The 23,206-nt window shown below is 43.6% G+C and overlaps 1 pseudogene; it reads left to right on the forward strand.

The window, feature by feature from the left end:
- Nucleotides 1-9,157: 9,157 nt before the first annotated feature.
- On the forward strand, nucleotides 9,158-10,127 carry LOC105476328 (SUMO-activating enzyme subunit 1 pseudogene; annotated as a pseudogene).
- Nucleotides 10,128-23,206: the final 13,079 nt, after the last annotated feature.

Raw genomic sequence — 23,206 nt, forward strand, 5'->3', positions numbered from 1 at the left:
CAGGGCATCAATTCCCCAGTCCTCAATCAAAATCATAATGAAACACACACACACACACACACACACACACACACCCTGGAAAAAAAAAGAAAAAGAAGAGGTGTTTTGTGGCAATGAAGGATTCTGTGCATGAGGGTTCAGCTCATTGCTGGATGCTGTTGTGGGGCCGAGCAGGGCAGCATCCTCTCCCTTCTGGCTTCCTCTGTTTGGTCAGCATGTTTCCTAGAATACTTCATGCACAAATCCCTTTTATTGGCATAGAATGTGGCTTTCCCATTGACACTTGAGAACTGTTTTCCCTTCCTTTCCAATTCTACCGCTTTGAAACTTTTCTTCTATCCTTAACTCATTTCCCCATGTGTGTCATGTCTTTACACTTTGAGCATAGGGAATGTCTAGAATACTCTCTATATCCTCTCAACATTTAGTATGATGTCATACATTTGGTGGCTTGATTGATTCCACTGGTGGTGACACCAACCCCTCCAGGTGGCACAGTGAGGGAAAGGCTGGCCCTGCACTTGGCTGTGTCAGCTTGGGCAAGTCACCTAACCCCTCAGGGTCTCACTTTTTCCATTTGTAAATGGAGATTATAATGCCTATCTCACTGTTGTGAGGGGTGTTTGTTTGTTTGAGACAGAGTCTTGTCCTGTCGCCCAGGCTGGAAATATAAAAAAAGAAAATATATTGCATAGTAAACAATGTTATTATGTTATTACTATTTGTTGTTATTATTAATTACAAAATGAGAAATGAAGATATAAAGGTAAACTCCAGAAAACCCAGAAAGTTAGAGATATTGCCACAGATAGAACTCTTGATTAGCTCCTTGCTGTCACACTATACACAGACTGTTATTATATGTCCACAGCATCCAGAACTGTGAAATGGGTACTATAGATACAATAATTGCTAACACTTTTGCATGCCACCAAATATGCACAAGGCACTATTCTAAGCACTTTAGAGATAACTCATTTAATTCCTACAACAGCTTTAATGAAGTTTGTTCTATCATCATCCCCATCTTGCAGATGAAGAAACTGAGGCAGAGGAAGGCATATAACCTGTCCAGAGCTATAGCGTCAATAAATAGCAGAACTGGGATCAAAATCACATAATCTGTCTCTGGAGTCTATCCATGTCCTCACAGTGTGGTGAAACCACACTCTCCTACTTCCTACTGTCAAGAAATGCACAAGAGGCCAGGTGTTGTGGTTCACACCTGTAATCCCAGCACTTTGGGAGGCCAAGGCGGGTGGATGACTTGAGGCCAGCCTGGCCAATATAGTGAAGCCCCATCTCTACTAAAAATACAAAAATTAGCCAGGTGTAGTGATGTGTGCCTGTAGTCCCAGCTACACGAAGGCTGAAGTGAGAGGATTGCTTGAGCCCAGGAGGCAGAGGCTGCAATGAGCCAAGATATCACACCACTGCACTCCAGCCTGGGTGACAGAGTGAGACCTTGTCTCAAAAAAAAAAAAAAAAAAAAAAAAAAAAAAGAAAGAAAGAAAGAAAAAGAAAAGAAAAGAATTCACAGGAAAAAAAGAAACTCTGGGCCCTCTGCCATTGCTCCTCCCCGTTGAAGGTAAGAGCCTTGTAGTGATGGAGCCACAGGGGTCTTGCCTGGTCAGCACAGTATTATCAAACACTTTTCATGCTGAAAGCCTTTAGGGAAAACATACACGCCATAGCTTAAGGTAGGCTAACCACTCATGCTGGATTATACCTCCATTGTTTGTGTGTTTCACCTGACGGACTCCCGAGGACATTTGAATGTGCAGCCATAAGCTCTAAGAAACGGAATCTGACATTTGGATGTGAACGCAAGCAGTTTTACTCCAACGATGGAGGGCTGGGCATTGCCAGTGGAGTCAGAATGAGAAGAAGCTGTTACTTGGGAGAAAAATTTCATCTTTGTCTTCACGCAAGGTGAGAGCTCCAAGCCTGCAGAGGCTGGCAGAGGCCACAGCGGGGAGAGGCCTTGAGTGCTTTGAGTTTGGGCTTTGGGTTTCAGACAGTTTGCCCCTGATGGCAGACATCAACTTGCCTTAGCTTATCTCAGTATTTACAAGTATTTCCCCGTTAGGCCCCGGCTCCCTGAAGTCTGCTTGTGTTTCCTCTGTGTCTCCCCTACTGCAGCCAGGTCAGAGTCTGTAGCAGGGGAACACTCCCTCCCTGGCGCACATCATAGCTTTCTCCAGATAACAAAGATCACAAAGAAAGAGGCTTGTTGGTTTCTCAGCAGGAGTTTTTGGTTTTTTTCTCTGCAGCATAAGCTGAACTTGAGTCTTTGCTCCAATGTTGCAGTTGATAACTTAGTTCCTTAAATACAGCCAATCGGCTGGCTGAGGAAATAAGCGAGCACGGCACAGGCATCTTGAGGCCCAAATCTTGGTTTCCCTTTCTTTCTTTCTTCCTTCCTTCCTTCCTTCCTTCCTTCCTTCCTTCCTTCCTTCCTTCCTTCCTTCCTTCCTTCCTTTTTTTTTTTGAGACAGAGTTTCGCTCTTGTTGCCCAGGCTGGAGTACAATGGCACAATCTCAGCTCACCGCAACCTCCGCCTCCCAGGTTCAAGCTATTCTCCTGCCTCAGCTTCCAAAGTAGCTGGGATTAGAGGCACGTGCCACCATGCCCAGCTAATTTTTTATATTTAGTATAGACAGGGTTTCACCGTGTTGGTCAGGTTGATCACGAACTCCTGACCTCAGGTGATCCACCCGCCTCAGCCTCCCAAAGTGCTGGGATTACAGGCGTGAGTCACCACATCCAGCCTCGGTTTCCCTTTCTGTCTAGTTATGTCACCTTGGGCAAGTCCTTACCCTCTTAGTGACTCTATTTTTTCTCATTTTTAAATTTTTTAGTTTAATTTTTAATTTTTTTTCCTCATTTTTAAATGGGAACTAACAGAGAGAGTTGTGATAATTCTGTTAATCCATATAAAGCATTTAGTATAGTGTCTGGTACATATTACAATAAGTATTCAAGCAATTCATTTGTATTGCTTTTCATTGCATGTAAATCAGCCACTCAGTGTCTAGGCAGTTCCTCCATCATTGACCTCTGATCCCTTTGGCCAGTCACCCTCTCTCTCTTCCTTTGGGCTGGAGACAAAGGAAGACAGAGCCCCCTCCTTCCCTCCCTCCTTTGCTCTTCTCTCTTGGGGCTACAGTGAACAAATGATAACAGCACAGGTTTGACTCAATTAGGGCAAAACCCCAAAGCAGATGATGCTTGTGTGCAGAAGATGGAGTAAAAGAATTGGCTCCAGAAGGCTTGGGACCTGCTTGTAGAGGATGCTAATTGGTTTCTTGCTGGTAATTTTTCACCCCTAAGTGAACAAGAAAGAGGGTATCTCAGAGGCTCATCTGCCTTGCAGGTTCATTGCAGGCAAATGAATATCTGTGTCTAGGGAGAGATGGAGATTGTCCTCTCCAAAGAGAACATAATCTCATTTGTCCCAAGCAAAGATTTCATTCCTGGCAGGACTGCAGAGGTGGAAGGGGATAAAAGTCACTTCAAAATTGCATGGGAGCTCTGTGTCTTACACACTCTCAGTAAGTCCAAGGGTTGTGGAGTTTGGGTATATTTAATCCTCATTTTCTCACTGAGTAGTCTGGGGAGAGGAATGGGAATGAAACATTAATAGGAATAACAGGACAAGAATAGGAAAAATAATAGGAACAATAATAGGAAACTGTGAAAAGAGCTCTGCTCTGCCGGGCGCAGTGGCTCATGCCTGTAATCCCAGCACTTGGGGAGGCTGAGGCGGGCGGATCACTAGGTCAGGAGTTCGAGACCAGCCTGACCAACATGGTGAAACTCCATCTCTGCTAAAAATACAAAAATTAGCCGGGTGTGGTGGCACTTGCCTGTAATCCCAGCTACTCAGGAGGCTGAGGCAGGAGAATAGCTTGAACCCAGGAGGTAGAGGTTGCAGTGAGCCAAGGTCTTACCATTGCACTCCAGCCTGGGCAACAGAAGGAGATTCCATCTCAATAAAAATAAAAATAAAAATAAATTTTTTTAAATAAAGAGCTCTGCTCTCAGTGGAAGAGATAAGGATGAACAATAGAAAAGGTAACTGTAAGAATTGCTCCCCTTTAGAGCTCTTTCTGTCCCTTGTGTGTGCATCTATTATTACAGTGTCCTGTATGCATCCTATTATCCAACTGTGTCCTTGAGAAGAAAGGCTTTATATAACATTAGCAAACACTTACAAATCACTTACTATATGCCAGGCATTGTTCTATTTGCTTTCCCTATATTAACTTATTTAATCCTTACAGCAACCTTGTAAGACAGGTGTGTTATTATTCCCATTTTATGGTTGATGGAATCAAAAAACAGAGGTCACATATAGATTGAAGGAGGAAGCCAGACAGAGCCCCACACCTCTGCTCGTATATCTCAAACCCTAACACAGTACGGGCTTAATGCATTTTATTGAACTAAGTGCAGAAAAAGTGACGATGCTGATGCTGTGAGCCTATAAAATACTAAGTGCACCAAAAATACTTGCTAAAAAAATGGCTTCCCAGAGGCTCTGCCAAGAAGATGACTGGTTTAAAGCAATCCCACCACAGAAGCTGCCACCCACCTGGAGGTAACTCTAGGAAGGGGGAGGTCACCATAAGAGAGATGCTGCTTCATCTACTTGTCACTGCAAATCTATCTCTGAATTTCAATGTGGCTCCATTACTTGAGGCATTTGAGTTTCTTCTGACATCATGACCTCCTTTCCATTCTTACTGTTATCACCTCTATTCAATGACTGGTTACTTCCTCCTCAAATGATGAATTAATGACACTGGTCTCATCTCTCTGAACTCTACGCCACCCTATACATTTCTGCTAATCTTTCTGGCCGGGCGCAGTGGCTCATGCCTGTAATCCCAGAACTTTGGGAGGCCAAGGCGGGCGGATCACCTGAGAGCGGGAGTTTGAAACCAGCCTGGCCAACATGGAGAAACTCCATCTCTACTAAAAACACAAAATTAGCCGGACATGGTGGCGCACGCCTGTAGTCCCAGCTATTCGGGAGGCTGAGGCAGGAGAATCGCTTGAACCTGTGAGGCGGAGCTTGCAGTGAGCCAAGGTCACACTGTTACACTCCAGCCTGTGCAACAAGAGTGAAACTCCATCTCAAAAAAAAAAACAAACAAACTTTCTAAAACACAATTCTAATATAGTAAAAATTTTGCATTAACCAGTGCCTTTCAAATTCAAAGTTCTCAGCTCAGCATTCCTGGCCTCCCACACTAACATGATTTGCAGTCTCAGTCCTCTCTCTCCCTGTGATCCATGCACGCTGACCACTCCCTCCTCGCAAACACACTTTTTTTCTTTTCTTTTCTTTTCTTTTGAGACGGAGTCTCTCTTGCTCAGTCGCCCAGGCTGGAGTGCCGTCGCGCGATCTCGGCTCACTGCAAGCTCTGCCTCCCTGGTTTATGCCATTCTCCTGCCTCAGCCTCCCGAGTAGCTGGGACTACAGGCGCCCACCACTATGCCTGGCTAATTTTTTTGTATTTTTAGTAGAGACGGGGTTTCACTGTGTTAGCCAGGATGGTCTTGATCTCCTGACCTCGTGATCCGCCCGTCTCGGCCTCCCAAAGTGCTGGGATTACAGGCTTGAGCCGCCGCGCCCAGCCAACAAACACACTTTTGCATATTCACATCTTATCTCAGAGTTGTTCAACCTAGTGTCCCTGGCTCTAGACAACTCCGATGGAAGAGACTTATAGAAGAAAGAAGACAGACCCAGCATTCACACTTCTGCCTGTCACTCAGAGTAGCAAGATCTCGGGCAAGTGATTCAATCTCTTTGAGTGTTAGTTTCTTCATCAGTAGAGGAAGAATAATCCTATCTGTCATGCAGAAGTGTTAAGAGATCATTTATTTGGCCAACAAGTATTTGTTGAGCACCTATTATGTGGCAGGTATTGTCAGCCCTAGAGATGTTAAATAAAACATGGAGCTGGCCTTCTAGTGAAGGTGCAAGAGAGACATGAAACAAACGAGCAAGTATTTATAAAGTGCTCAGTGCATGTCTGGCACGTAGTTCTCTCTCAGTGAATGATTGCTTTTCCAGATATTGCAAAAGGCCTAATAATAGATGTATGTTTATCTACCCAAGAGAGTGCCGAACAGAAATGTTTAGTGTTTTTGGATTCAACTGGAATACTCAGAAAGTTTCATGAAAGAAGAGGCAGTTATCGATCAATGTACTATCAATGTATTTCAATTACTGGATACAGCACCATACAGACAGCAAGTACTAAATACTTGTTTATTGAATAAATGTTGGCTAATGCATAATGATCAGGATCTTTAATCAATAGTTGTATTGCCTTTAATTATAAATAGATGAGCAGGTTACTTAAAAAGTCTTGGCTGGGCACGGTGGCTCATGCCTGCAATCCCAGCACTTTGGGAGGCCGGGGTGGGCAGATCACCTGAGGTCAGGAGTTCGAGACCAGCCTGACCAACATGGTGAACCCCTTCTCTATTAAAATACAAAAATTAGCCAGGAGTGGTGGTGTGCGCCTGTAATCCCAGATACTCGGGAGGCTGAGGCAGGAGAATCGCTTGAACCCAGGAGGCAGAGGTTGTAGTGAGCCGAGATCTTACCACTACACTCCAGCCTGGGCGACAGAGCGAGACTCTGTCACACACACACACAGAAAGGCTCCCAAACCCAAATGTCATTCACCACCTGCTGGCTGGCGCCTAAAGTCTACACAGTTAGAGTGTAGGTTTTTGTTCAAGTCCTGCTCCCTTACTCGCTAGCAGTGCAGTTTGAGGTAAGTCTCTTGAGATTCTATTTCCCATCTTTAAAATGGAGATGGTGGAGATAATATGCTCCACTTAAGAACATTGAGAGGATCAAATATGAGAATACATATAAACTGCTTAGGATAGTGCCTGCTACACAGTAAATGTCAATAAATATTGGAATTAATGCTACGGCCACCACAGTTTCATCCCATTGCCAAAGGTTTTGTCCATTTGTTCACACCAAGGGAAAGATAGCCTAGTGGTTAAGGTCTGCCATTTACCCCACAGTGAGAGTGACTCTTAAGATTCTACCCTATTAGAGGTAGGAACCTGGAAGCAGAGATGACTAAGACATGATTCCTGTCTTCCAAGAACATTCGATCTAGTCCAGTGAATCCGGTCCCTAATGGCTAACAGTGCAAGAATTTCCCATTGACAAAGCACTTTCTCATATACCATTCTGTGCATCTTCACAACTCTGCAAGAGATGTTACCAGCCCCGTTTGGAATTGAGGAAACAGGTTTGCTTAGGGTATGTGCCTCACAAATGTCACATAGCTAGTGAGTAGCTAGGTCAGGATCAGAATGTGTGTCCTGTTCACAAGGCCATTCCTCTGGGACCTGAGAGAATGGATTTTGATAGGTGCAAAGGGACGAAGGACCTGGGATTCCTGAGGGAGCTCAGAGAGTAGAAGAAGGAGTAAGCTGGATGCAAGTAACAACTTCCTCCTCTTTTGTCCCACCAGCAGTAGAAGGCAAGTGACAGTTATGAGAGAAATGGTGGGGTGGCAGAGAGAGCTCCCTGGGGAGAGGTCTTGTCTATAGGAGTCTCCTTTGATTGCTGGCCCCTCCCCACCCCTCCTGTTGTTTTCCCACTGCCCCAGTTTTATCAAAGGGCAATTAAGCTCTTTTTTCTCAACAGTCTAAGGAGGCTACATTTGTCACTCAGGTCCTTTATTTTCAGGTCTGCCTTCTTCTCCTTTTTTTTTTTTTTTTCCAACTAATGCGTCCTCTTATAATTAGAGTTTTACAGTCACTTGTAATTAGGCCCATTTAGTGCTTTACAGTAGGATACTTTTAACCTATTTCCCCTTGTAATTAGGGACCTCCACCCAGGTATACGTACCCAGGAAACAGATATAGATAAAGGGAGAGGGTAGGGGCTGGGTCAAAGGCACACAGGGATATATGTACACACAAGCACACACATACACACAGGACTGCATGCTCGCTGGCTCCGTGCGTGGGGATGTCTGTGAGTGCAGCAGATGCACTGTTGCCTTTGTACAAATGCTGGAGCCATGTGGTTGTAAGGAGAGCATTTGGTTGTATGTTCAAGTATACTTGGGAACAGAAGGTGGGTATGGAGGGAGTTCCGGTTGCGTGTGAATGTGTTAGGGAAAGGGAGTAGGCAAGTTGAAAAGTGGTCAGCTCCTATAATCTCTATCCAAGGAAGGAATTTATTGTTAATAGATAATACATGACACATGGTTCCAAATTCAAAAGGTACAAAAAGCTATACAGTAAAAAGAGCTCTCCCTCCTCTCCATCCCCAACCATCCAATTCTCTTCTCAAAAGGCAATTTTGGGTCTGGCGCAGTGGCTCACGCCTGTAACCCCAGGACTTTGGGAGGCCGAGGCAGGTGGATCACTTGAGGTCAGGAGTTCGAGACCAGCCTGGCCAACATGGCAAAACCCTGACTCTATTAAAAATACAAAAATTAGTCAGATGAGGTGGCTCTCACCTGTGGTTCCAGCTACTCAGGAGGCTGAGGCAAGAGGATCGCTTGGATCCAAGAGGCAGAGGTTGCAGTGAGCCGAGATCTCGCCACTGCACTCCAGCCTGGGCAACAGAGCAAGATTACATTAAAAAAAAAAAAAAAAAAAAGACTGAGCATGATGGCTCATGCCTGTAGTCCCAGCACTTAGGGAGGCTGACGCGGGCAGATCACGAGGTCAGGAGCTCAAGACCAGTCTGGTCAATACGGTGAAACCCTGTCTCTACTAAAAACACAAAAATTAGTCTGGCGTGGTAGCGCGTGCCTGTAATCCCAGCTACTTGGGAGGCTGAGGCAGGAGAATCGCTTGAACCCGGGAGGCGGAGGTTGCAGTGAACCGAGATGGTGCCACTGCACTCCAGCCTGGGCAACGGAGCGAGACTCCGTCTCAAAAAAAAAAAAAAAAAAAAAAAAAGGATTGGCGGTGCGTGGGGCCGGCGGGCAGTTGGCGTGAGCGGGACCGGAGCTGAGGCAGGAAGAGCCCACGCCACGGTGGAGAAGGAGGAGACTGGCGGCGGCATCAGCGGGCAGGAGGCTGGTGCAGTATGACCGGCAGATCCGCCTGTGGGGACTGGAGGCCCAAAAGCGGCTGCGGGCCTCCCGGGTGCTTCCTGTCGGCATGAAAGGACTCTGGGCTGAAATTGCCAAGAATCTCATCCTGGCTGGAGTGAAAGGACTGCCCATGCTGGATCACGAACAGGTATCTCCAGAAGATCCCGGAGCAGAAGATCCCGGAGCTCAGTTCTTGATTCGTACTGGGTCTGTTGGCGGAAACAGGGCTGAAGCCTCTTTGGAGCAAGCTCAGAATCTTAACCCCATGGTGGATGTGAAGGTGGACACTGAGGATATACAGAAGAAACCAGAGTCATTTTTCACTCACTTTGATGCTGTGTGTCTGACTTGCTGCTCCAGGGATGTCATAGTTAAAGTTGACCAGATCTGTCACAAAAATAGCATCAAGTTCTTTACAGGAGATGCTTTTGGATACCATGGATACACATTTGCCAATCTAGGAGAACATGAGTTTGTAGAAGAGAAAACTAAAGTTGCCAAAGTTAGCCAAGGAGTAGAAGATGGGCCTGATACCAAGAGTAAAACTTGATTCTTCTAAGACAACGATGGTCAAAAAGAAGGTGGTCTTCTGCCCCGTTAAAGAAGTCCTGGAGGTGGACTGGAGCAGTGGGAAAGCAAAGGCTACTCTGAAGCACACGACCTCTGGCCACTTTCTGCTTCAAGTGCTCCTAAAGTTCCGCACAGAAAAAGGAAGAGATCCCAGTTCTGATACATACGGGGAAGATTCCGAGTTGTTGCTCCAGATACGAAACGATGTGCTTGACTCACCGGGTATTAGTCCTGACCTGCTTTCTGAGGACTTTGTCAGGTACTGCTTCTCCAAGATGGCCCCAGTGTGTGCGGTGGTTGGAGGGATTTTGGCACAGGAAATTGTGAAGGCCCTGTCTCAGTGGGACCCTCCTCACAACAACTTCTTCTTCTTCTATGGCATGAAGGGGAATGGGATTGTGGAGTGCCTTGGCCCCAAGTGAACCCAAGACTTGGCAGCCCCGGAGATGCCAATTGCAACATGCCCGCCTATATTCCCTGTCCCCCTGCTTCATGAAGGCATCTCCAGGCAAGGAAAACTGAAGTCATTGGCCCAATACAAAACATTTCCTGCGACGAAGGAGGTGGTGCCGTCATGCTGTTTCCCATCACCAGCAGCTGCTCGACAAGGGGCGCAGGGCAGCTGTCTTTGTTCCAGCACTGTTCAGACAGCCTGGCATCCCGGGCCTGCCAGCTCCCCTGAGTGAAGAGCACTTCCAAGCACCCCTCTGCCCCTTCTCTGTCCTCATGCTGTCATGGCCTCGCCAGCCCTCTGGGGTATTGTGGGTGATGCCTGCCAGGAACGAGCATGCTCTGTTGCTTAGGAGCCTCTTGCCACCTTCTCGGACTTACTCCCCACCTGACGTCTTGCAGAGAGGAGCGTGACTTCAGATGGAGAGTAAGCCCAGGTCCCGTGAGGCACCAGTGGAAGTGCAGCTCCAAGTTCAGACAGGTGCCCTTAGAGAGGAAACCCACCACAGGCAAATGCATTGGAGTTTGAGACCCTGACAAACAACAGGTGGCATTTGGTGTACTGTTCTTGAGTTTTCATTTAGGATTAGTTGAGTTCCAGCTGGGTTTTGGGAGAAAGGAGATGTTACTAAGTCTTGGATGTTAGGGCAAGACCCTGCAAGTTGCGTATTAGTAGGAGAGCTTGTCTTTCAAGGCAGGTTCCTGGGGCTTCAGGGCTAGGAGGGAGGAGCCTGCCCTTTTAACAGAACCCCAGTCACCCATGCGGCCCAGGCCATTCAGAGGCTGTTGCATTTCAGGGCTGTGTTAGACCTTTGTTTACCTCCCAAACCACAGCTGTTTGTGTTTCACATATGTTCTGAATTTTCCTTGGTTATTTTTAAAGGAATGATAATGAAGTCACTTGCTTTAGGGGGAAAAAAAAGTCAATCTTAGGTAACAAGAAAAACACAGGCAATCTTTATTACCAGAGCTATTCTAAATAGAGTTTTCCTAACAGAGTGATAGCCAAGTGTACACCTTGTTCTAAACCTTGCTTTTTTCATTTAAAAATATATCTGTTGTCTGTTATTGTTAATAGTCTTGGTTAGTGTTCCACATTTGTCTAGACAGAGCTTTTCTCTATCTTTTTAATGCCTGTATTGTGTTTTGTGTTCATACCACTATTGCTTAATTTACAACTCTCTCATGAAGTAAAAATGTTTTTTTTCTCATTTTAGGAAAGACATTTTTCTTTTTTCTTTCTTTCTCTTTTTTTTTCTTTTTGAGATGGAGTCTTGCTCTGTTGCCCAGGCTGAGTGCAGTGGTGCGATCTCTGCTCATTGAAACTTCTGCCTCCTGGGTTCAAGTGATTCTCCTGCCTCAGCCTCTGGAGTAGCTGGGACAACAGGCGTGTACTGCCACACCTGGCTAATTTTTATATATATATATATAATATATTTATTATATATATATTTGTATATATATTATATATTTATATATATATATATATATATATATTTTTTTTTTTTTTAAGCAGAGATGGGGTTTTACCATGTTGGCCAGGCTGGTCTTGAACTCCTGACCTCAGGTGATCCGCCTGCCTCAGCCTCCCAAAATTCTGGGTTTACGAGCATGAGCCACTGCACCCTCCTTCTCTCATTTTTATGCTGAGGAAACTTAAGCATGTTCAGAGCAACTCAGGCAAGTCTAGACCCTGAAAACCTCAGGCAGGAATTCCAGCAAGGATTTAGGGCAGGAGGGAAAGGTAGTTAGGTAAAGGACCTGCCTTAGTGAGGAGGGGGCTGCAGGTGTGGTTGGAATTCTGAGACACCAGACATCAGAGGTGCCTGAAATTTCCCTGCTTGGCTCTAATGCCCTAGGGTGGCCAATCAGTCTGTAAACACTTACTGAACACTTATTAGTGATCTATGGCTTCATAACAATTTACTCCAAAACAGTGGCTCACAACAACGAGAATAAATTTTTATCTCTAATGATGTATGTAAGTCAGGAATTCCAAAGCAGCTTGGTTGGGTGTTTCTGGCTCAGACCTTTGCATGAAGTGGTGGTCAACATGTCAGCCAGGGCTGCAGTCATCTGAAGGCTTGACTGGGGACAGAGATCCATGTTTTCAAGGTGGTTCACTCACATAGCCAGCAAGTCAGTGCTGGCTTTCAGCGAGAGCCTCCGTTCCTCTCTCTGTGCGTCCCTCCACAGAGCTGCTTGAGTGTCTGTATTTGTTTCGAAATTGTTGCATAGAAAATTACCACAAACTTAGTAGGTTAAAACAGTACCCATTTATTATCTCACAGTTCTGCAGGTCAAAAGTGCAGGCAGGCTCAACTGGTCTCTCTGCTTCCAAGGCCAAAATCAAGGTGTCAGCTGGTCTCGGTTCTCACTGGGAGATTCTAGGGAAGATTCTGCTTCCAAACCCATTGAGGTTGTTGCCAGAATTGTTCCATGCAGTTTACAGGATTGAGGTCTCCATTTTCTGGCAGGCTGTTAGCTGAGGGCTGCTCTCAGCTTCCAGAGGCCACTCTCAGGCCCAGGGGCTCCCTCTATTGTTAAAACAGCAACAATGCATCAGGTCCTTCTTGAGTTTTGAATCTCTCTGACTTCCTCTTCTGCCCCCAGCTGAAGAAAACTCTCAGCTTTTAAAGGGCTCATAGGATTAGATTGGGCCCACTCACTCTTCCTATTGTAACATCAACTGATTAGTAAACTTAATTACATCTGCAAAATCTCTCTTGCCATGCAACATAAGATAGTGATGGGAGGCCAGGCATGGTGGCTCACACCTGTAATCCCAGCACTTTGGGAGGACGAGGTGGGCAGATCACTTGACATCAGGAGTTCAAGACGAACCTGGCCAATATGGCAAAAACCTGTCTCTACTAAAAATACAAAAAACAAACAAACAAAAAACAATAGCTGGGCCTGCTGGGATGCACCTGTAGTCCCAACTATTTGGGAAGCAGAGGCAGGAGAATCACTTGAACCTGGGAGGCTGAGCTTGCAGTGAGCTGAGATCATGCCACTGCACTCCAGCCTGGGCGACAGAAAGAGATTCTGTCTCCAAAAAAAAAAAAAAAAAATAGTGATTGGGGCCGGGCGCGGTGGCTCAAGCCTGTAATCCCAGCACTTTGGGAGGCCGAGACGGGCGGATCACGAGGTCAGGAGATCGAGACCATCCTGGCTAACACCGTGAAACCCTGTCTCTACTAAAAAATACAAAAAACTAGCCGGGCGAGGTGGCGGGCGCCTGTAGTCCCAGCTACACAGGAGGCTGAGGCAGGAGAATGGCATAAACCCGGGAGGCGGAGCTTGCAGTGAGCTGAGATCGGGCCACTGCACTCCAGCCTGGGCGGCAGAGCGAGACTCCGTCTCAAAAAAAAAAAAAAAAAAAAAAAAATAGTGATTGGAACACACTAGAGTGCAAAGATTATAGGGGCCAGCAGAGTATGAGATTTCCAGTTCTTCCACGTCTTCACTAACATTTGGTAGTATCTTCTTTTCTCACTTTTACTGTCCCTGCTGGCCATTTAACACTATTAATTCAGCAAGCACTTACTGAGTCTCCACAACTTTGTGCTGAGTGCCTAAAATCACGTAAACATGAACCAAGTAGGTACTCAATAAATATTTGTTGGCTGATTTTCCAGATGTTGGAGACATAAAATTAATTAGACATGAACTCTGCTCTCAAGGAGCTTAAAAGTAAATATGTAGAGAAAGACTGATGACCAGCACATAAACAACACAATAAAAAAAGCAATAAGGGCCAAAAGGAGGGGAATTCAGAAGAAAGAGAAAATGCCTTTTAATTTAGAAAGACTCAAATCAAGGGAAACATCCTTGAGTGAGTGGCATTTGAATGGGTTTTGTAAGAACAAATTAGGATTTAGATATGCAGAGGTGATGGAGAACAGTGGTAGTGGCTAATATTTCAAACAGAAAGAGCATGGGTGAGGCTGGGCGCAGTGGCTCATACCTGTAATCCTAGCACTTTGGGAGGCTGAGGTGAATGGATTGCTTGAGCTCAGGAGTTTGATACCAGCCTGGACAACGTGGTGAAACCCCAACACTACAAAAAAATACAAAAATTAGCCAGGCATGGTGGCACGTGCCTGTAGTTCCAGCTACTTGGTAGGCTGAGGCAGGAGGATCCCTTGAGCCTGGAAGATCAAGGCTGCAAAGAGCTGAGATTGCACCACTGCACTCCAGCCTGGGTGCAGAGTGAGACCCTGTCTCAAAAAAAAAAAAAAAAAAAAAAAAAAAAGAAAGAAAGAAAGAAAGAAAGAAAGAAAAAAGAAAGGAAGAAAGAAAAGAAAAGAAGCCTCAGTGATAAAGATTCTCCGGTCTAAGAACTGCACGCTTGGAGCTTTCTGAACACTTTCAATGCCCAGAGGTATTTTGTTTGGTCTTCTCAATCAAATTTAAATTTGAATGCATTTCGTAGAGCATGCATTTTGTAATTCTAGTTTAGTCAATACAAGATCCTGTTGTCCTAAACCCCTCTTCAGCCTCTTCATAGATTTATGGTATCCACCTGGCATCTGAGGGATTTGTGTTTGAGAGCATGGAGTTCAATCCATTTGTTTTACACATAAGAAAACTGAAGCTCCAAAAAAGTTAAATGACTCAAGGAAGTACTGAGAGTCAGTGGTGGAGTTTCTACCTGAATTCCAGCCTCTTGATGTCCTGTCTGAGCTTCTTTGGCAGAGGCTGATAGACTAAGGAGCTCCGTCACTCTTAGATAAACCTGCTTTGGCTGTCAACCAATATGTATGTTTGTTTTTTCTTGAGATAAGTTTTATAAAGGAAGAGGGAAGAGTTCACGATTCCTAGGCAAAGAAGAGGAGAGAGGCTGAAATGTGCTTCCTTTTTTTCATTTTGCTTGGACCTAAATGGAGGAAATTTCTTAACTAAAATTAAAAGGCAACTAGAATATCTCTTCCCATCTCATGAAATACATTGCTTTCTGAAGTCAACCGAATCCAAGCAGCTGACTTTCAAAATGGGGCCGAAGGAAACTCTAAAGTGCCACCTGGTGGCCATCTTCAGCACACGCGAAAAGGAAAAGGGATTGCAGTGAGATACTTGATTCAAGTAGGGCTGATAGCGTAGAAAACTCCCCAGCAAAAAAACTGGTATTAAAAGTAACAAGAAAGGCCGGGCGCGGTGGCTCACGCCTGTAATCCTAGCACTTTGGAAGGCCGAGGAGGGCGGATTGCCTGAGTTCAGGAGTTGGAGAATAGCCTGCGCAGCACGGTGAAACCCCGTCTCTACTAAAATACAAAAAATTGGCTGGGCGTTGCGGCGTGCGCCTGTAGTTCCAGCTACTCGGGAGGCTGTGGCTGGAGAATTGCTTGAACCCGTGAGGCGGAGGTTGCAGTGAGGTTCAGGACTTTTAAAGCACTTGTGAGAATGTCTTCCCGTAGGACTAAGGAAACAGGTGATACAGAAACAGATAAGGACATCCGGTGAGAGGAGTAAGGTAGGAAGGGATGAGGGTTCTAACCTTCCTACAGGCTTGGGAGTACTTAGCCTGGGGATGTTTCTCCAAGCCTTCAAGTTGTCTGCAAGAGAGACAGTTCCATATATATGGTGTTTTTCAATATATTTTTACAAATACTATTTATGTTTTAAAATATGCATTGAACATGGAGAAACACCGTCTCTACTAAAAATATAAAATTAGCTAGGCGTGGTGGTGGTGCATGCCTGTAATCCCAGCTACTCGGGAGGCTGAGACAGGAGAATCGCTTGAACCCATGAGGCGGAGGTTGCGGTGAGCCAAGATCGCGCCATTGCACTCCAGCCTGGGTAACAAGAGCGAAACTCCGTCTCAGAAAAAAAAAAAAAAAGCACTGAATTTATTACAGATTTATAACATAACCACAATAAAAGAGGTGAGAAAAAAGATTTAAGTAACTTTGGACTGTTAGTTAACTATGTACTCTAAAGGTAAAGAGCACACAATATTTTACTGTATTTAGTAAATTTGTTTTTCACAAGGCTGTAGGTTAGAAATTCTAAAATTGTTTTATGTGTAATCTGGTGTTGAACAAATAAGTAAATATATTGTGAATAATAACCACCAAATTTTTTACTGTCAGAGAAAGGAATTAAAAACAAGAAAGGGAAATAATATAATGAACCCTGAAAACTGGAATGGAACTGGAGGTATCAATATAAAATCATAGTTTTTTTTGGTTTTTGTTTTTTGTTTTATTCAGATGGAGTCTCTCTCTGTTGCCCAGGCTGGAGTATAGTGGTGAGATCTCAGCTTACCACAACCTCCATCTCCCGAGTTCAAGCAATTCTCCTGCCTCAACCTCCCGAGTACCTGAGACTACCGGCGTGCGCCACCACCCCCGGCTAATTTTTGTATTTTTAGTAGAGACAGGGTTTCACTATGTTGGCCAGGCTGGTCTCAAACTCCTGACCTTGTGATCTGCCCGCCTTAGCCTCCCAAAGTGCTGGGATTAAAGGCATGAGCCACTGCACCTGGCAAAGTCATAGTTTTTAATAGAGACAGAAACAAGTACAGACATGTTTAAGTGTACACATACGTATATTTCCTAGCCCTGCTCACTGAGTGAGGAAGCAATGACACCCCAATAGCAGTAAGCATCTAGTGCCCAGATCTCTTTTTGTTTGTTTGTTTGTTTGTTTGAGACGGAGTCTCACTCTGCTGCCCAGGCTGGAGTGCAGTAGCGCGATCTCGGCTCACTGCAAGCTCTGCCTCCTGGGTTCTCACCATTCTCCTGCCTCAGCCTCCCGAGTAGCTGGGACTACAGGTGCCCGCCACCATGCCCGGCTAATTTTTTTTTTTTTTTTTTGTATTTTTAGTAGAGACGGGGTTTCACCACAGATCTTTCTTTCTAGATATTATTCTCCAGTAAAAAGGAACCCGGTCTACTTAAAGGGATAGCTGATTATACGGCTGGGGCAGGGAAGAATGGAATGAACTTAGGACAACTTGTGGAGCACTATAGTAACTAAGGAAGTGCTCAAAAAATGATGGACACAATGTTGAAATGACACAAGCCAACTTGGTAGGACTCCTAGATCTGGGACAATCTGAACAACAAAAATGTTTAAAAGATAATAATAAAATGTTCACTCACAGATTAAAACCAATATTCATGAACCCATACTTATTTAAATAAAAAATTGAATAAAAAAATAAATGAGGAAGAAAGGAGAGTTCTTTCTTACTGTAACACTCCGATTAATAAATGCAGAAGGAGTGATGCAAATAGAAAGTCACCAGTTGCAAAGATCACGGTAAAAATTGTTTTTCAAGAACGCATCAGTGGATGCTAAAATTCATGGATGAAGCTGTTACCAGAAACATGATATTTATATAGTCTCTAAGTATTTTTCCATGAGATACTTATTAATTACAGTGAGAAATGTCGTAAGTTCACAATGTAGAAATGTGGCATGTATAGCCTTAACCAAGATTAAAGCTTATTGTGTGCTTCCTGATATGATGAACTGAGAAGAACATGGCATCCCTTATGTGATATCCTTACCAAAAATGCATAACCTGAATTTAACGTCTGCAAGGAATGCAGACCTACCCAAATGGAGGGATATTCTACAAAATAACTGACAGTCGCTCTTCAAAGGAGTCAAGGTTGGAAAAGATAAAGAAAAACTGAGACATCGTCCCAGCTTAAAACAGGCTAATAAATAAAGGCAATGTGTAATCCTGGTTTGGATCATGGATCATAAAAAGGACAGTATTGAAACAGATAACAAGAATTAAATAAGATAGTAATGAATTAAGTAGTAATGTTAACTTCCCAGTTTTATCTTTGTACTGTTATTATATCATATGCTAACATTTGGAGAAGTTAGGTAAAGAGGATATAGAAATTCTTTGTACTATTTTTGTAAGTCTTACATAATTTACAATAAAAAGTTTTTAAAAACTAAGCAAGAATTATGAATCATCCACTGTGTATCAGGCACTTTAACCAGAATATAATTTCTCAAGAAATATGTATCCTGTACATTAGAGAACTTTTAACATAATATCAAGTAATTAATCAGAACATTGTCCTTCTATGAGCTAGAAATCCAGTAACTTTCTTCTTGTACATCTCACATATCTCTATCTTAATTAATTAATTAATTTGTTCTTTTTTTTAAAATTAAAAAACTATGGGCTAGGCCTCATGCTGAGAACACAACAATGAATGAGTCAGACATAATTCCTACCTTCCATAAACTAAAAGTCACATGGAGATATAATTAAAGAGTCAATTACAGTGCATAATAAGTACCATGAGGTGTTAAGCAATTTCAGGCAGCAGAATGTGGCAGTTAGCACAAATTCTAGAGCCATGTTGTCTGGGTTCAAATCCGTGCTCCATCACCAGCTGCGTGACTTTGGGAAAGTTACTTAACCTCTCTACGCCTCAATTTTCTCATCTGTACAATAAAAATAATAATAGTATCTACATCATATGGTTGTTGTGAAAATTAAAGGAGTTAATTTTATAAAGTTTGCACTTAGAATGGTGCCTGGTGAATCGCTTGAGCTCAGGAGTTTTGAGACCAGCCTGGGCAACATGGTGAAACCATGTCTCTACAATAAAAGAAAAAAAAATTAGCTGGGCATGGTGGCATGCAGTATAGTCCCAGCTACCTGGGAGGCGAAGGCTGGGGGACCAATCGAGCCTGAGAGGTCAAGGCTGCATTGAGCCGTGATAACATCACTGCACTCCAGCCTGGGTGGCAGAGCAAGACCCTGTCTCAAGCAAAAAAAGGTGCTTGGCACGCAATAAGTCTAGAAAATGAATAGGCACACATCAGTGGGGCCGAGGGGGCTCCACTATATGAAGGGGAGTCTTTAAGAAAAAAGTGCAGAGCAAGTGACAAGTAGGCTAAGACCCAAAAGGCAGAACAGTCAGGCTTTGCGAAGGCCCGGAATTGAGACAGGGCAAAGAGATTTGCAAAACTGAAAGAGTAAGTGGCCCAAGTGATGAGTGGTGAGAAATGAAGTTAGAGATAAGTAGGGACCAGATCATACGGGGCCTTTTCAGTGGAGCGAAAGAGCCTGGACTTCACCTTTAAGGCTGTGGGAAGCCGTGGTGAGATGGAGGCAGGAGGAGCATCTGAACCCGGCCTTTCAAAAGATTTCTAAGGCAACGAAGTGGAGGTTTATAGAGGAGATTCACAGCAGGCCACATGGAGCCACGAGAGGCGGGAGGCTTCTGTGGTGATCCAAAGAGGAGATGATAACGTGCTGGACAAAGAGAAGTGGACAGTTGGAAAGATCCTTAGAAGGTTGAATCCTTCTGCTTTCCACTAAGATATGAGCACTATGAGAAGAGAATTTTTCAACAGCTTTATTGAGATGTTAGGCACGTACCATACAATTCACCCCTTTAAAATGTACAATTGAATAACGTTTAGTATATCCGCAGTTGGGCATCCATTGCCACAATAGATTTTAGAACATTTTTGTCAACCAGGCAAAATCCCATATCCATGGAGTAGTCACTCCATATTTCTCCCCAAACTCCCCCCGCCAAGTCCCAGGCAACCACCTGTCTACTTTCTATTTCTATACATTTGCCTATAGATATTTCATATAAATAGAGTCATACAATATGGTCTTTTGTGACTGGCTTCTTTCACTTGGCATAATGTTTTCAAGGTTCTTGTACGTTGCAACATGTATCAGTACTTCATTACTTCATGGCTGACTAATATACCATTGTATGGATATACCACATTTTATTTATTCATTCAATAGTTGGACATTTGGAGCGTTGATACATTTTGGCTATTATGAAGAATACTGCTATGAACATTCATGTATGCATTTTTGTGTGGATGGGTGTTTTCATTTCTCTTGGTATATACCTAGGAGTGGAATTTCTAGGTCATATGGTAACGCTATGTTTAACGTTTTGAGAAATCACAAAGTGACTGCACTATTTTACATTCCTACCAGCAGTGTATGAGGAGTTCAAATGTTTAATATCTTTGCTAACACTTATTATTAGTCTTTTTTATTGTAGCCATCTTGATTGGTGTGTAATGGTATTCCATTGTCATTTTGGGTTGCAATTCCCTTATGGCCAATGATATTAAACATCTTTTCATATGCTTGTTTTGAAGCCTGCCTCCCAGGTTCAAGTGATTCCCCTGCCTCAGCCTCCTGAGTAGCTGGGACTACAGGTGCCTACCAACACACCCAGCTTTTTTTTGTATTTTTAATAGAGACAGGGTTTCACCATGTTGGCCAGGCTGGTCTCCAACTCCTGACCTCAGGTGATCCACCTGCCTCAGCCTCCCGAAGTGCTGGGATTACAGGTATGAGCCACCGTGCCCATCCTATGATGACTATTATGAATGCCTGAAGTAGAGCAACTGGTAATTACTGTGCATCTACTGTGTGTCAAGAGCTTTCATAAATGACCTACTATGTATTCTCTTTAATCACCTTGTGTCGACAACATTTCCCTGATGAGCCAGTTTGATCACAGACAAAATGGAAATTATACTTCATTCTAAATAAATGACAAACCTCTTTCAAAGACTTACAAAACATTGTTTTTATAATGTATTCTGGAGTTTTGCCATGATCAGTTTCAAGAATACTGGCCTACACTTTCCAGAATTTACTTATCCCCTCCCATATGTACCTGTCTTTTGTTTTCTGGCACTAATTTTTTTTTTTTTTTTTTTTTTTTTGAGATGGAGTCTTCCTCTGTTGCCCAGGCTGGAGTGCAATGGCAAGATCTCAGCTCACCGCAACCTCCGCCTCCCAGGTTCAAGTGATTCTCCTGCCTCAGCCTCTCAAGTAGCTGGAATTTCAGGCGCCTGCCACCATGCCCAGCTAATTTTCGTATTTTTAGTAGAGATGGGGTTTTGCCATGTTGGCCAGGCTGGTCTTGAACTCATGACCTCAGGTGATCCACCTGCCTCAGCCTCCCAAAGTGCTAGGATTACAGGCGTGAGCCACCGCATCCAGCTGTCTGGCACTAATTTTGCCCACAATTTTTTTTAGCTAGAACTAACGCCATTTCCATAATCAAGTGAATTTGAGTTCACAGTTTCAGAAATACACACGACCTAGAATAAATGTCTCTGTGTCTTTCTTTCTGTGTTTCCAGCTGCCTGTTACTTTCTGTAATATCAGCTCAAAGGACACAAATGTCACTTCATAGACAACTCTTACAGAGGCTCTTCAACTTCTTCCTAACATTAAGCACAGCTCGACACAAAACCGAGGGAAAGTGGGCAAATTTTATTACTGGGCAAATTGTATCCACTGCCCATTTTTCCATTTCCTGAGGCCCACTGGTATTTAAATGGGGTCAACTCAGATTACCTTTAGGCATATGGGTGCAGGGCTAATTTTCAGAACTTATTTTCAGCACAATAGGGCATTCTCATTTCAAACAAAAAACCCCATCATGCTTTCTTCACCTGCTCAAAGATGCAGCCCCACCATCCCCATCTCCCTAAAAGCTTTCTGCAGCCCACTAAAAATATCCAATGTTGACAGATGCAAGCTATCAATACAGAGACTCAAGATCCCAGGGTGAGAAGTGGCCAGAGGCAAAGTCTTGATAAACAGCTCAAATTGGCTCTTACTCCACAGGTGACGCCTAGTTTATCTGGGTAATTGTAAAGGGCATTTTACAGCAAATCAATTAAATGAAAATCTTTTAAACCCTTTTTAAATGGGGGGAGGAAGGGGAGGGTGGAGAGGGCCAACCTTTGTAAGCTAACAGGTGATTTTAATTGGAACCAGCAGTGTTATACCATGTTTTTGACCCATTCGGTAAAGGCAGAAAAAGAAATCAATAAATTTCCATCAGCATTTGCCCTCCTGGAGTCTATAAGTAGAATGGAGACACGAACCCCAGTTAATGGCTTCATCAAGCACCTCACTGATTCTCTAACAGAATTAAATAGGTTGCAGGTCTCTCCCCGTTGTCCTCTGCATTGAGATTCAAAATACCCCAGTCTGCTGGGTGCTCCTAGGTGACACATGAGGTACCATCCTCCTCATTACAAGCACAACTAACCACCCCCAGGCCCAACCATGACAGCCCTCCTGAAGCAGTCCTGTCTCAGAGATGGGAATGCACGCACTGACTCTTTATTAAAAGCAAAACACAGGAGCTCCATGTTTTACTCCTGGAAATAGATCTATGGAGAATCCACAGGGCCTAACAGTTGGGCAGCTTGACTTCAGTCACATGTTAGTTGTGTAACCTTGGGTAAATTACTTAAACTTTCTAATCTGCCGTTCCCTCATCTTTATACAGGGGAATAATGATGCCAACTCTCATTGGCTTGTTTTGAGATTAAATGTTGTTGTGTGTCAATATACTTAAAGGTACATCCAAAGATTTGAATAGGCAGTTTACAGCAGACAAAAATTAAAATGGCATCCAACACACGAGAAGATACACTATCTCACTCATAATAATAGCAATGCCAAATAAAACCATACTGAGATGCTACTTTTCATCTGTCACTGGCAAAAATCCCATGATTTGAGAGTATATTCTATTGATGAAGTGATGGGGAAACAGGCACTCATTCATTGTTGAGGACTCAAAACAGGATCACCTATTAGAATGGAATTTGTAAATATCTGAAAAAATTATATATGCATTTACCCATTGAGCCAGAAATCTAGGGATCTATCCCAAGATACAGGAGCAAAAATTCAAAATGACTTATATGCATGTTAAATCTCTGTACTATTATTTATAATTGCAAATGTATGGAAATAATTCAAATGTCTATCAACAACTAGTTGAATAAAATAGGATTACATGGATGCAGGGGAATACTCTGAAGCTATAAAAGGTAATGAGATAGAGCTGTATATGCTGATGGTGAGTGGCATCCAGGATATATTAAGTGAAAAAAGGATGTGGAATGTATAAAGAGAGACAGAAAGAATCATACCTTTTGTGTAAAAAAAGAGAAAACAAGTATAAATACACATATGTGTTTGCTTATATTTACAAAAAGAAACATTGGAAAAATTTTTAAAAACTAATAAAAGTTGAGAAGGAGCAGCAGGAATATAGTTAGAAGCAAGATTTCT

This window comes from Macaca nemestrina, chromosome 12 (assembly GCF_043159975.1).
Source record: "Macaca nemestrina isolate mMacNem1 chromosome 12, mMacNem.hap1, whole genome shotgun sequence".
NCBI classification, from domain to species: Eukaryota; Metazoa; Chordata; class Mammalia; order Primates; family Cercopithecidae; genus Macaca; species Macaca nemestrina.